We start from the raw sequence: 12,290 nt of genomic DNA, 5'->3' as shown, positions 1-12,290 counted from the left end.
TTTTCAATACACCCACAGCCGGTCAACCGTCTTGGGTATCTTCAAGCAAAACTTCAAAGGAACGTCTGTGTTTTTCCATAATTTTCAGTTGCTTTTCAAGTGGGTACATACAGGCAACCATCTGGGTATCTAGCAAGCATCAAAGAGAATTCCGGCAGCTGATCCAGGCAGTTGCCTGGTTGTGCAATGCACAGATGGGACTTTGTACAAAAGACGATGAAAATAAAGCATTATTTCATTGATATACTCTATTTACAAAGATTTACAAGTCCTTAGAAGTAGTACTTTTTCAAGTTATCTACGTTCCAGGTTCTGGCTAGCTACCTGCCGTTTGGGGTTTCCAGGTGCTAGGTGCCGCCTCGAACTTCTTCAAAAATCCGGTAGGGGCCCTCCCAATTAGGGGTTAACTTTCCCTGCTCATTAGCCCTACCGGTTGCTTCTATTTTTCATAACACAAAGTCCCCCACTTTTAAGGGTCGTTTGTGTACTCTTTTGTTGTAGGCCCTCGTCATTCTCAGACAATATATCTCATGACGCAAGGCGGCATTGCCTCTGCGCTCTGACAGGCGGTATTTTAGGTCGTTACTAAGACACCTCTATCAAATGATATTTGTAGTCCTAAACATGCAACTAAAAGAGTATAGAGGCAAGTTAAGGGTCGAACATAGGGAAACGATTAAGCACCGCTATTTATCTCCTAATGTTAATCTAATTCAATCAAGAAGTATGGTGGGTAAAGTAATGACTAAAGGGGATAGAATAACAATTAAAACAAGAACTAGGGGGAAGGATCAAACATGCTATGAATTCAACGAAGTTAGGCATCGGAAAATAGGTTTACATGTAACCCAAGCAACTCATACAAGGCAATATCAAGAATACTCTCTAATCACCTATCAGGATTAAGAGCTTTCCTAGCTAGCATACACTTACACTATCGTCGTAAGGCATACAAGATAAGGTCATGCAATAATCAATCACCTAATGACAATTCCTAAGTCGCACTATCGTCATGATTTAGTTCACGTCATTTAACCACAACATGCATATGGCCATAAACATGGAGTGGCTAATAAGTATAAGCACAAGGAAAATTTAGTCACAAATATTCCAAATTAACCTAGCCTAGCATACATCAAACTCAAAGCAGATCTTCACCAAACCCCTAGCAACAAGAAACTACTCACTAGTCATAACTACAACTAAAATCATACTAAGCAACATTATAACTAATGAAATAGTAAGAAAGACAAAGTTTTTATCAACTAAACTAACAAAGGTAGAAACTTTAATTATAAAAATAAGAGAAAATAGAGAAATATACCAAAACCTTCATTGAAATCCAAATAAAGAGCCATACATCATTCAATCTCCATGCTTGACCATACATCAATGTTGCAAAATTACTTCTTCAAAAACTAAGAGTAAAACTAATGTTGATGGACAATGAAAATTACACTAAAAACTATCACGATTGTTCAATACAAAAGTGGCTAAAAAAAACCTAGAAAAATTAAATAAAAGCTCTCCTCTAAGGTTTCTATGCTAAAAAATATCCCTATGATAGAATGTTGTCCAAAGTTAGCCGTTTTGCCTCCCTTTTGTTAATTTGGGCTGAAATCGGGATTTGAATCAGCAGCAGACAGGCGCGCCCGCGTGTTAAATGATGGCGCGACCGCTCCTCGAAATGCACACCCGCTCCAAAGTGGGTATTTAATGGTTGGTCCAGCTCATCAACGCGCCCGCGCTCAAGGGATGCGCGCCCGCGCGTATAGGTGGCGCGCCCGCTCCTCTGGTGGCGCGCCCGCGCCATTTGTCTGGTCTGGATTTCTTCCCGTTTTGCCCTTGTTCCTTCCATCTCCGAATCAACGGCATACACCTGCAATCATGGAACAGGAAGGCAAGGCGTAATACAACGAAAGGGGAGGGGAGTATAGACTACCTAAACCACATGAATACACATTACACGCCACAAAGGTAGAATACTCGAACTAGGCGGATCATAGCAAAAACATACTAAAATGGACCGAATTATTACTAAAACTACTAGAAAAGACTATCCTAAGAGTGACATAAATGTCACTCATCAAATTCCCCCAAGCTAAACCTTTGCTCGTCCTCGAGCAAAGCTAAAGGCAAAGAAGAATGAGAAACGATTATTCAAATACAAGCAAAATAGAAAAGGGGGGAAAGGAATTTACACTAGCTCACTTTCGTAGGAATCACGGTTGTTTTTAGCATAAACAACAAGCCAATTAAACCTCAAAGTCGCCAATGAGGACGAGTATGCTCTCGTGGGGGTTTCCAAAGAGTTTAACCCACAACTCTTGGCAACATGCTCAAAACAAACCCAAACAAAGGAGCAAATAAAGAAGAAAATCAACTACAAACACGGAACAAAACATGGAAATGAAGAGCATAATGAAAAGACAAGCATAGATGGATGACAATCTTTCTAAGCACTAAGAGTAAGCAAGTTTTTGGATGCCAATGGTTGATTGAAAGATAAGTTATGCTAAGCATAGAGAACACTAACATGTTCCACTCCACCCGCATTCCATACATTCTTATCGCGTTCCCTCATCTATATTCAAATCCACCCTTCAAGGTAGCATCTCATGACTCCACGAAGGAGCCGAAACAAATGAAACAAGGGTGACCCGACATCTTACCAAGTCATGCTCTCTCCATATGCTTGAAATCTAGCTCCCTCCACCGACTGGTGACTCAACTAATCCAAGTCAAAAGGACTTTAAAAGGGGTTGTAATGTAGGCTAGGAGGTAAAGGTGAGGAAAAATATGAAAATTTGGTGGTAAATCCCAATTGTGAAGCAAAGAATGGCGCCAATTCTCGAAAACAACGTAGAATATCACCAATTTCCAAACAAAAATACATCTCCCCCAAGCTTATTCAACATAATCTCACAAAACTATAAATAAAATGCGTAGAATCTCTCCCCCAAGCTTGAATTGAGCATTGTCCTCAATGCGCAAACTAGGGAGGACACTACATCAAAATCTGTTTGCAAATTGACAAATTTTTTCATATATATGTTTTTTTTTCTCTTTTTTAGCTCATGCTTTTGTCAACCTTTATTACTCTGTCCGTGCCTTTTATAACTATGGACGGCTTTTTCTTGAATTCACATTTTCTTTTATTAAACACCAAAAATATCGAAAACAACTTTACTTTCCATACCAAACCATCATCTTCTAACTTATCAAACCAAAATCACAACAAACTTTCTTGGCTCAAACTTCACAATTCTACGGGGGAAAAATGAAATAGAAGGGCCATAGGGTTTGTAATATGCTACAAATAAGGAGGTGTAGGCTCAACATGGCTAGCAAGGGGGATATGCAAATGAAATTACAAGGAACCAACAAAAGAAAAGCTAAACCTAGAAAAGCAAAATAGTCACCGAAGAAAATGCCTTTGTCCTCCCTAGATATAGTTCGGTCGCGATCTCGGGTAGCTAGACATCAAGTTCTCGATCTAAGCATGCCTTGGTAAGGATCCTATGCCGCTCATACAATAAGTGTTGGAGGCTTGAACAATAAAACTCACATCGGGTTACAAAAACTACCTTTAGAGCTTCAAATCCCCCAATGAGGGCAACACCTTCTTACCACAAACAAGTGAATTTGGGTTCGGTGGGCCTTACGAGTTCTAGCACAACTACCTTAGCATAGACATATCTTAGAGTCAACCAATGGCAATCCAAGAACGCAGAAACTCTTAATCCTTAGGAATAAAGACATTCAAGAATGCAAGTCTATTAAGTTTTTTTTTTATTTTTTTTTTATTTTTTTTTTAAATCCAAGAAAGCGGAAATAGAAGAGGAAGTAAGCATAATAAAATATATCCCAATCGACAAACAAGTGGCCGTTAGATATCAACATCAACGACCCCAAACACACTAGGTGTTAATAGCAAACATCCTCGAACCATTCAACTTCCATTAAACTACAACTATCCTAGAGCACACCAATGAAAAATAGAGTGGAGGAAAGAAAAAAAAAAGGAAAAAGAAAGATCTCACCGAAATGACGCCCAAGTAAGCATATCCGAAGTGAAAGCATGCATCCTAAAATGGGTGAGTATCCAAATGAAGAGAAAACAAACTATATACACAAAAGGCTTAGTCTGAATGAAGGTTGAAAAATGAAAAATGGAAAATGAAATAAAGAAATAAAATGCAACTTTCATTCAGCCTTTTTTTTTTGTTAGACTTTTATTTTTGCTTCACTATAAGCTAATCTACCCTTGACAAAATTTCTAGATCTCCTCCAAAATCAACATTACATACCTGCACTGGTCAATCGCCATGTCGGCGAATACTAGTAATCATCATCATCGACAGGAAAAACGGGGGGCGGCCTCACCGGTATCCATCAAACCGAGAGAAGTGTCCCCAAAACAGCATCATCATCAAAACCACATCAAAAACTCATCAATAATATCAGTGTACAAGGGCAAAATCAACCAAAGAAAACAGTCATGCAACTCAGCAGAATCAGCAGCATGAAGGTACAAGGAAAACAATGAAAGACCGGCAGGCGAGCAAGTAAGAATCCCAACCAAGTCACTCCCTCAAGAGTATATCTCCTACTCATCAAAATAAGCAGGGGAGAGAGATATACTCAAGGGACGTAGCCTACTGGCCACTAGAGCTGGGGTCACTAGGTGAGCCAGGTCGCAGGGCGAATCGTCATAAGTGAAGCCACTAGGGGGGCCGAAAAAGGCCCCAACTACCGTTAAAGCCCGGCGGCCAACCGTAGTGACCTCTGTAAAGATCCTCTTGCCAACTGGGCAAAGGATCAGAGGGAGCGTCCTCAAACTGGGAATACAGAGGGGCGGGGTGATCAGGATGCTTATAGGGGTAGGTAGGGTCCCCTCTAAAGTCACACCCGCCGGGCACACAATAATTATACTGCCCGTCCTCTGGGAAGCTGCGGAGCTCCCTACTAGGCTCGGAAGGACCTTGCCAGTAGGGGTAAGTGGAGAGATTGTCCCCCCCCAAGAAGCAACAGGGCCGTGATGAGGCGGCCAATTGGGTAGTTCACGGGGGGAGCAATCTCTCTGCTATCCACAGCTGAGTCATAGAGGGCCTGCTGCTGCAGATGGTGGCCTTGCTGTGACTCATATAGCTGAAATGTACCTGTACCTGCGGGTTGCTGGGTAACCGGCTGCTGCTGCTCCTGAACCTACTCCTCATTACCTATCCCTACCTCATCGTCCCCATCAACATCGGGCACTCGCCCGCTATCTCTCAAAACTCTCCACACATTAGAGGACTGACGCGTGAGGGAGGTGAAGTGAGTCTTAGGGAGGAAACAATGGTGGGATCCTCTAACTAGCCACCTAAAAGCATTGGGGTTTGCCGTGGGAGTAATAAAACCAGAGCGGCGAAGCACCGTGCATAGAGGTAGAAGGTTAGTGTAACCTAACTTGGTGGTCAATCTAGTGACCATCGCCCCGCAATGTATCTCCCCTGGCTTTTTCCCTTTTGCTATGGCTTGGCAGGTTTGCATAAAGAGGAAACCCAAATTCAACCTCCGTGCATGCTCTTCCTTAGTGGCTATCCACAGGAAAAGGACCTCTTCCTTAGTCAGTTTTCCTAGGTCCTATTTACAAATGATAGAATACCCTAGTAAATGGTGTAGGATCCTAAGGACAGGGTGCCAAATCTCACTTGCTATGGAAGTCCTGGTGTGAACCTCATTTTTACCTGAAATGGAACGCCACCAAGCATACTCACTATACTCCCTAAAGTTCTCATAAAGAGGGTAGAGAAGGTCGGCATTGGGGTGAAAGTCCAGGGCTTGGTTAAACTGTGCCAGTGACATGGTGTGGGGTTTGTTGAAGAGTTGGAAAGATATCCGAAAGTCGTTGTCTTCTAGTGTGTCAACTTGAAAGACGAGAAAAACTCTAAGGTGGGTTCTTGGTAGGTCATGAATGAAGAGTTTACGAATGACCCTAGTCGAAGGTTGTAAAAAAGAATCCATAAATCGTCATTTATTCCAAGTTTTATCATGTCTCCACGATGGTAGTGCCTAGAAGGTCGCAACTTTTGTTTTTTTCATGTCAGAGTATATGGAGGAGTGGCTTTTGTTTAATAATTTTAAGGTGGGTAAGACATTGGGTTGGTCTGACTCTGGGTTTTAGGACGATTTCCCGACTTTGCAGTTTTTCTCTTCTTCCCAATCCTTAGACTCATGACTGCCCACCTCTTTTTTTTTTTTTTTTTTTTTTTTTTTTTTTTTTTTTTTTTTCTGTTTTCACTCCTTTTCAAAGCCAACTGTGGTTATTTCCACCCTTAACCTCCACAAAACTACAATGTACATGTTCACAAGCAATAATAATCCAACCAACACAACGAATATAGCCTAAGATAATAACCAACAACAACAATTTCAACAGAATCCAGCAGTAATTTCAACAATAATCAACAAAATTTCGCTAATAACCTAAGATAATCAAAGTCCTTGCTTAAAAATTAATCAAAAGAGAATAATTAACGAAGGAAATTGAATACCTTTACCCTTATGCGAAAAATTGTTGTTTTGGTGTTGATTTGGTGAGGGTTTTGAATAGTAAGGAGTTCGTTGCGGTTGGTGTTGAGGATGCCTGTTTTCTTTCTTTGATGATGAACAAACGGTGATGATGAATGATTGAAGCTTCAGGATGATTGATTTATGAGGATGATTGATTTATGAGGATGGAAGAAGATGATCTTGAGTATGGTGGTGAGGAGCGGCCGCGAAGGGAGAGAAAGGCAATGAGGGAGTTTGAGTTATGTTTGTGAGGGTTTAAGGGAAATTGCGGAAACAAAAGACGAAACCGTATTTTTTTTCTGAAACCTAGAAAGGCGCGCCTGCGCACGATATAGGCACGCCCGCGACAAATATAGGAGCGCCCGCGCCTAAGTGAAAACGCGGCCCGCTCCTAAATCGCGATAAAATCGCTCCAACTCCCTGGAAATCAGACCATGCTATTGACGCGCCCGTGCCTCATTGATATCGCGGGCCGCATTTTAACCGCAACAAAATCGCTCCTTCTTTCTGGAATCGAAGACCTTTTAGACCAAGCAGATGGCGCGCCCGCGACAGAGTCAGGCGCGCCCGCGCTCCTTTGATGACGCGAACCGCTCCTGTGGCGTGAAAAAATTGCTCCTACGTTCTGGAATGATGGCAAATTGTGACCCAAGAATTGGAGCGCCCACGCTTGTTTAACGCGCGCCTTCACCTTTCTCTTCTCGCGCTCGCTCCTTTGCCGCGACCAAATCGCGCTGGCCCTCTGTCTTTGGTCTTCTTTCGACCACAACTCCTCAAAAAAATTTTATTTTGCTTCAACTCTTATCTCTCTTTCCTCATGGACATACATAATCACACCTACATCACAATTGATTAAGAAAAGTGTTAGATGGATTAGTTAAAGTGTGGCAAAGGAAATAAAATAAATAAATACAAAGTTGGAAACCGGGTTGCCTCCCGTAAGCTCTTCTTTAACGTCATTAGCTTGACGTCCTTCACAAAAGAATCATGGTGATTTGAAAACATCAATGAGCGATAAATTTTCTGGCTTCTCAATTAGTTGACCCTCATAGTATGGCTTGAGACGGTGCTCATTCACTTTGAATGGAGGGTACTTGTCATTGAATACCTCAACTGAGCCATAAGGAAAGACTTTGGATACTTGAAATGGACCGTTCCATCTAGACCTCAATTTCCCGGGGAAGAGCTTGAGTCTTGAATTGTAGAGTAGGACCTTTTGTCCTTCCACTAATTCCTTCTTGGAAATTTGAGCGTCGTGCCATGCCTTAGTTCTTTCTTTGTAGAGGCTTGCACTATCATAGGCTTTCATTCTCAACTCTTCCAACTCATGAAGCTCTAGAAGTCTTTGCTCACCCACACTGTGGAGATCAAAGTTGATTTTCTTGATTGCCCAATGCGTTCGGTGCTCCATCTCTACGGGTAAATGGCAATTCTTCCCATAAACAAGCTTATAGGGGGTAGTCCCTATAGGAGTCTTGAAGGCGGTCCTATATGCCCACAATGAATCAATGAGCTTACTAGACCAATCCTTCCTTGTCCTAGCAACGGTCTTCTCCAAGATGACTTTCACTCCCTATTTGTGACCTCCGCTTGACCACTTGTTTGGGGGTGGTAAGCAAGGCCTCGCTTGTGCGATACACCATACTTTGAAAGAAGTTTGTTGAATGTATGGTGCTTGAAGTGTAAGCCTCCATCACTTATGATTGCCTTAGGAACACCGAATCTTGGGAAGATGACTTTCTTGAACAAATTGATGACCACCTTTGAGTCGTTGGTGGGAGATGCCACGGCTTCCGCCCACTTGGAAACATAATCAACGGCAACTAGAATGTGCCGGTTTCCTTGGGATGAGATGAAAGGGCCCATGAAGTCAATTGCCCAAACATCAAAAATTTCTAGTTCAAGAATCGGATTTTGGGGTATCTAATCACGCCTTGATATGTTCCCCGTCCTTTGGCACCTATCACAAGTCTTAACAAATTGCCAAGCATCGTTGAATAGAGAGGGCCAAAAGAGCATGCATTGCAAAACCTTGGAAGCAGTCTTTTGAGCACTCATATGACCACCACAAGGGGATGAGTGGCACATTGAGAGCACATCTTGGAACTCTTCATTAGGAACACATCTTCTCAAAAGTCCATCCACCCCTCTCTTCAACAACATGGGGTCATCCCATATATACTTCTTTGCTTCATGCTTGAGCCTTCGATGTTGTTGAGGAGTGAAATCCGGAGGTATGGCACTACAAGCCAAGTAGTTCACAATATCCGCATACCAAGGCTCCGATTTTGCCTTAAGAGCATATAAGACATCATCCATTAGGGCATCTTCAATTGGAAAACCGTCTTCATGTATTCTTGCACCTCCCAACCTAGAGATGTGGTCCGCCACCACGTTCTCGGCTCCCTTCTTATCTCTCATTTCGTAATCAAAGTCTTGAAGGACCAAGACCCATCTCAACAACCTTGGTTTGGCCTCCTTCTTACTTATCAAATATTTGAGAGCCGAGTGATCGGTATACACTATTGTCCTAGAACCAATGAGGTAGGTTCTAAACTTCTCAAATGAGTGGATAACCGCCAAAAACTCTTTTTCGGTAGTTGTATAATTCCGTTGAGCATCATTGAGAGTCTCGGACAAATAGTATATAACGTGAAGTTTCCCATCCTTTCTTTGTCCTAGAACCGATCCAATGGCCTCGTCGCTTGCATCACACATTAGCTCGAATGGTAGAGACTAATTCGGTCCTTGGACTACGGGGGCGGTGCAAAGAGCCTTTTTCAACCTACAAAATGACTCATGACAAGCTTCATCAAATACAAATTCTTTATCCTGTTGCAAGAGAGATGTGAGAGGCTTAGCAATCAAAGAGAAATCTTTGATGAAGCGGCGGTAAAAGCCGGCATGACCAAGGAAGGACCTCACTTCTCTCACATTTGTGGGAGGAGCAAGCTTCTCAATCACATCAACCTTCGCACCATCAACTTTGATGCCCGCTTGGGAGATTTTATGGCCAAGAAAAATGCCATTTTCCACCATGAAGTGGCATTTCTCCCAATTGAGCACCAAGTTGGCACTCTCACACCTTTCTAAACAACGAGATAAATTCATTAGGCACTTCTCATACGTGCCTCCACCAACGGAAAAGTCATCCATAAAAACTTCCATTTCTTCCTCGATCATTTCACTAAAAATTGACATCATGCATCTTTGGAAGGTAGCCGGGGCATTACAAAGACCAAAAGGAATCCTATGGTAAGCAAAAGTACCGTAGGGACAAGTGAAAGTGGTCTTTTCTTGATCTTTTGGGTCAATTGAGATTTGGAAGAATCCCGAATAACCATCAAGAAAGCAATAAAAAGCATTCTTTGTAAGCCTCTCAAGCATTTGATCGATGAACGGTAATGGAAAATGGTCTTTGGAAGTGTTGGCATTTAATTGGCGGTAATCAATACACATACGCCAACCCGTAACAAGCCGAGTTGGGACCAATTGTTGCTTATCATTGACCATTACCGTCATACCTCCCTTTTTCGACACTACTTGAACCGGGGACACCAAATCACTATGAGCGATTGGATAGATGATCCCCGCTTCAAGTAGCTTGGAAACTTCCTTTCTCACAACCTCTTGCATGGAAGGATTAAGTTTCCTTTGCCGTTGCCTACACGGCTTAGCACCCTCCTCTAAATCGATTTTATGCATGCATAGGGAGGGGCTTATACCCTTGAGATCATCAATAGTATAACCCAAAGCCTTCCTATGCTTTTTCAAAACATTAAGCAATGAGGAGGTTTTCTCTTCCGTGAGGTTAGCATTGACAATAACCGGAAAAGTATCATTAGCATCTAAAACGACATACCTCAAGCCCGAAGGCAGAGGTTTCAATTCTACCTTCGGAGCTACCTTACCATTGGAGATTTCCTCCTCTTTTACATGGAAGACTTCATATGTTTGGAGCATCTCTTGGTCGGGGGTTGTCTCCTCTTTCTCATCAAGCATTTCCTCATATAGTTGCATCTCCTTTTGATCACCTACCTCATTCTCATTCAACAAAACATTCTCAAGTAGATCATTAGAAGCATGCATATGAGGGTATCTAAACTCATTCATCAAGTTTTCAATTGTATCTATTCTAAAGCATTCATTTCTAGAGGAAGGTTGTCTCATCACCTTATTCAAATCAAATTCGATAGAATCATTGTCAACCTTCAAGGTCATCTTGCCTTCTTTGACATCAATAATTGCTTTAGAAGTAGCTAGGAATGGCCTACCCAAGATTATAGGAATTCTTTCATCTTCATCCATCTCAAGAACATAAAAGTCCACCGGAAAAGTGAACTTACCAACTCTAAGGGGTATGTCCTCTACTTTACCTATAGGCAATTTTGTGGACCTATCCGCTAGTTGGAGGGTGATGTTTGTAGGTGAATGGTTTCCCACATTAAGCTTTTGGTAGACCGAGAAAGGAATTAAACTCACACTAGCACCTAGATCACGCAAAGCTTTCCCCAAATGAACCATATTGATAGAACAAGGGATGGAAAAACTACCGGGATCTTGCAATTTAGTTGGTAGCTTACTAGAGAGAATAGCACTACAATTTGCGGTTAGGCTAACGGTTTCAACTTCTCTCCTTCCATTCAAGAGGTCTTTTAGGAATTTATAGTAGTGTGGCATCTCTTTCATAGAATCCACAAAGGGTATAGAAACATGCAAGCTCTTTACTACATCTAAAAATTTTCCGAATTGGACATCAAGCCTAGACCTAGCAAATCTTTGGGGAAAAGGCAACCTCTCATTCCTAGGTTGGAGATTAAGGGGTAAAGATGTTTGATCTTTGGTGCTCTCCTTTTCGGGTTCATTCTCTTTCTCTTTCTCACCCCTCTCATCCTTTCCGGCACTTCCCTCTAGAGTCTCATTCTCTCTTGATGACTCATCCTCAACCTCAAGTCCTATCCTCACATCGGGACTCTTCTCAACATTTAGATCACTCTCAAGGATCTTCCCACTTCTAGTACTAATGGCATACATAGACTTGGGGTTGACACCTTGGCTAGGTAAAGAAGAAGATGAAGAAGGGGAGGATGAAGAACTTGGTTGGGCAATTTGAGAGATTTGGGTCTCAAGCATTTTCATGTGTGCCTTGATTTGTTTCTTTTCTTCCTCTTGACTCTTATTATGGTTTTCTTGATTTTTAATGAAATTTTGAAGCATAGTCATCATAGGATCCGGAGGGGCTTCTATTTGGAGGGGTTGAGTATGGGGAATTTGAGAATGGGGCCTTACTTGGTCAAAACCGGGGGGTCTACTATTTTGTGAGAAAGTAGAAGCATTTTGAGGTCTATTACCCCCGGAACCCTGATTGGAATTAAAACGTTGTTGGTTTTTAGAATAGTGTTGTTGGTTTTGATTCCAATTAGGCCTTTGGTTTGAGTAACTTCTTCCATTGTAATTGGAAGAGTTTCCCTTACCTTGGCCTTGGTTATCATAACCACCACCACTTTGATTCCATTGATTTTGATTCCAACTTTGGTTTTGATTCCAACCACGATTTAGGTTTTGATTCTAATTTGGCCTCATTCCAGCATTTCCCTCACGAGGCACAAAATTCATGGCATTAACATCTTCAATATTATCATCATTTTCATGGGGAGGGGGACCTTCACTTATGGACATACATTGTTGAGAATTATGATCATAGCCTCCACATATATCACAAAACATACAAC

This window comes from Chenopodium quinoa, unplaced genomic scaffold, assembly GCF_001683475.1.
Source record: "Chenopodium quinoa cultivar QQ74 unplaced genomic scaffold, ASM168347v1, whole genome shotgun sequence".
NCBI lineage: Eukaryota > Viridiplantae > Streptophyta > Magnoliopsida > Caryophyllales > Amaranthaceae > Chenopodium > Chenopodium quinoa.
This window is presented reverse-complemented; position numbering follows the sequence as displayed.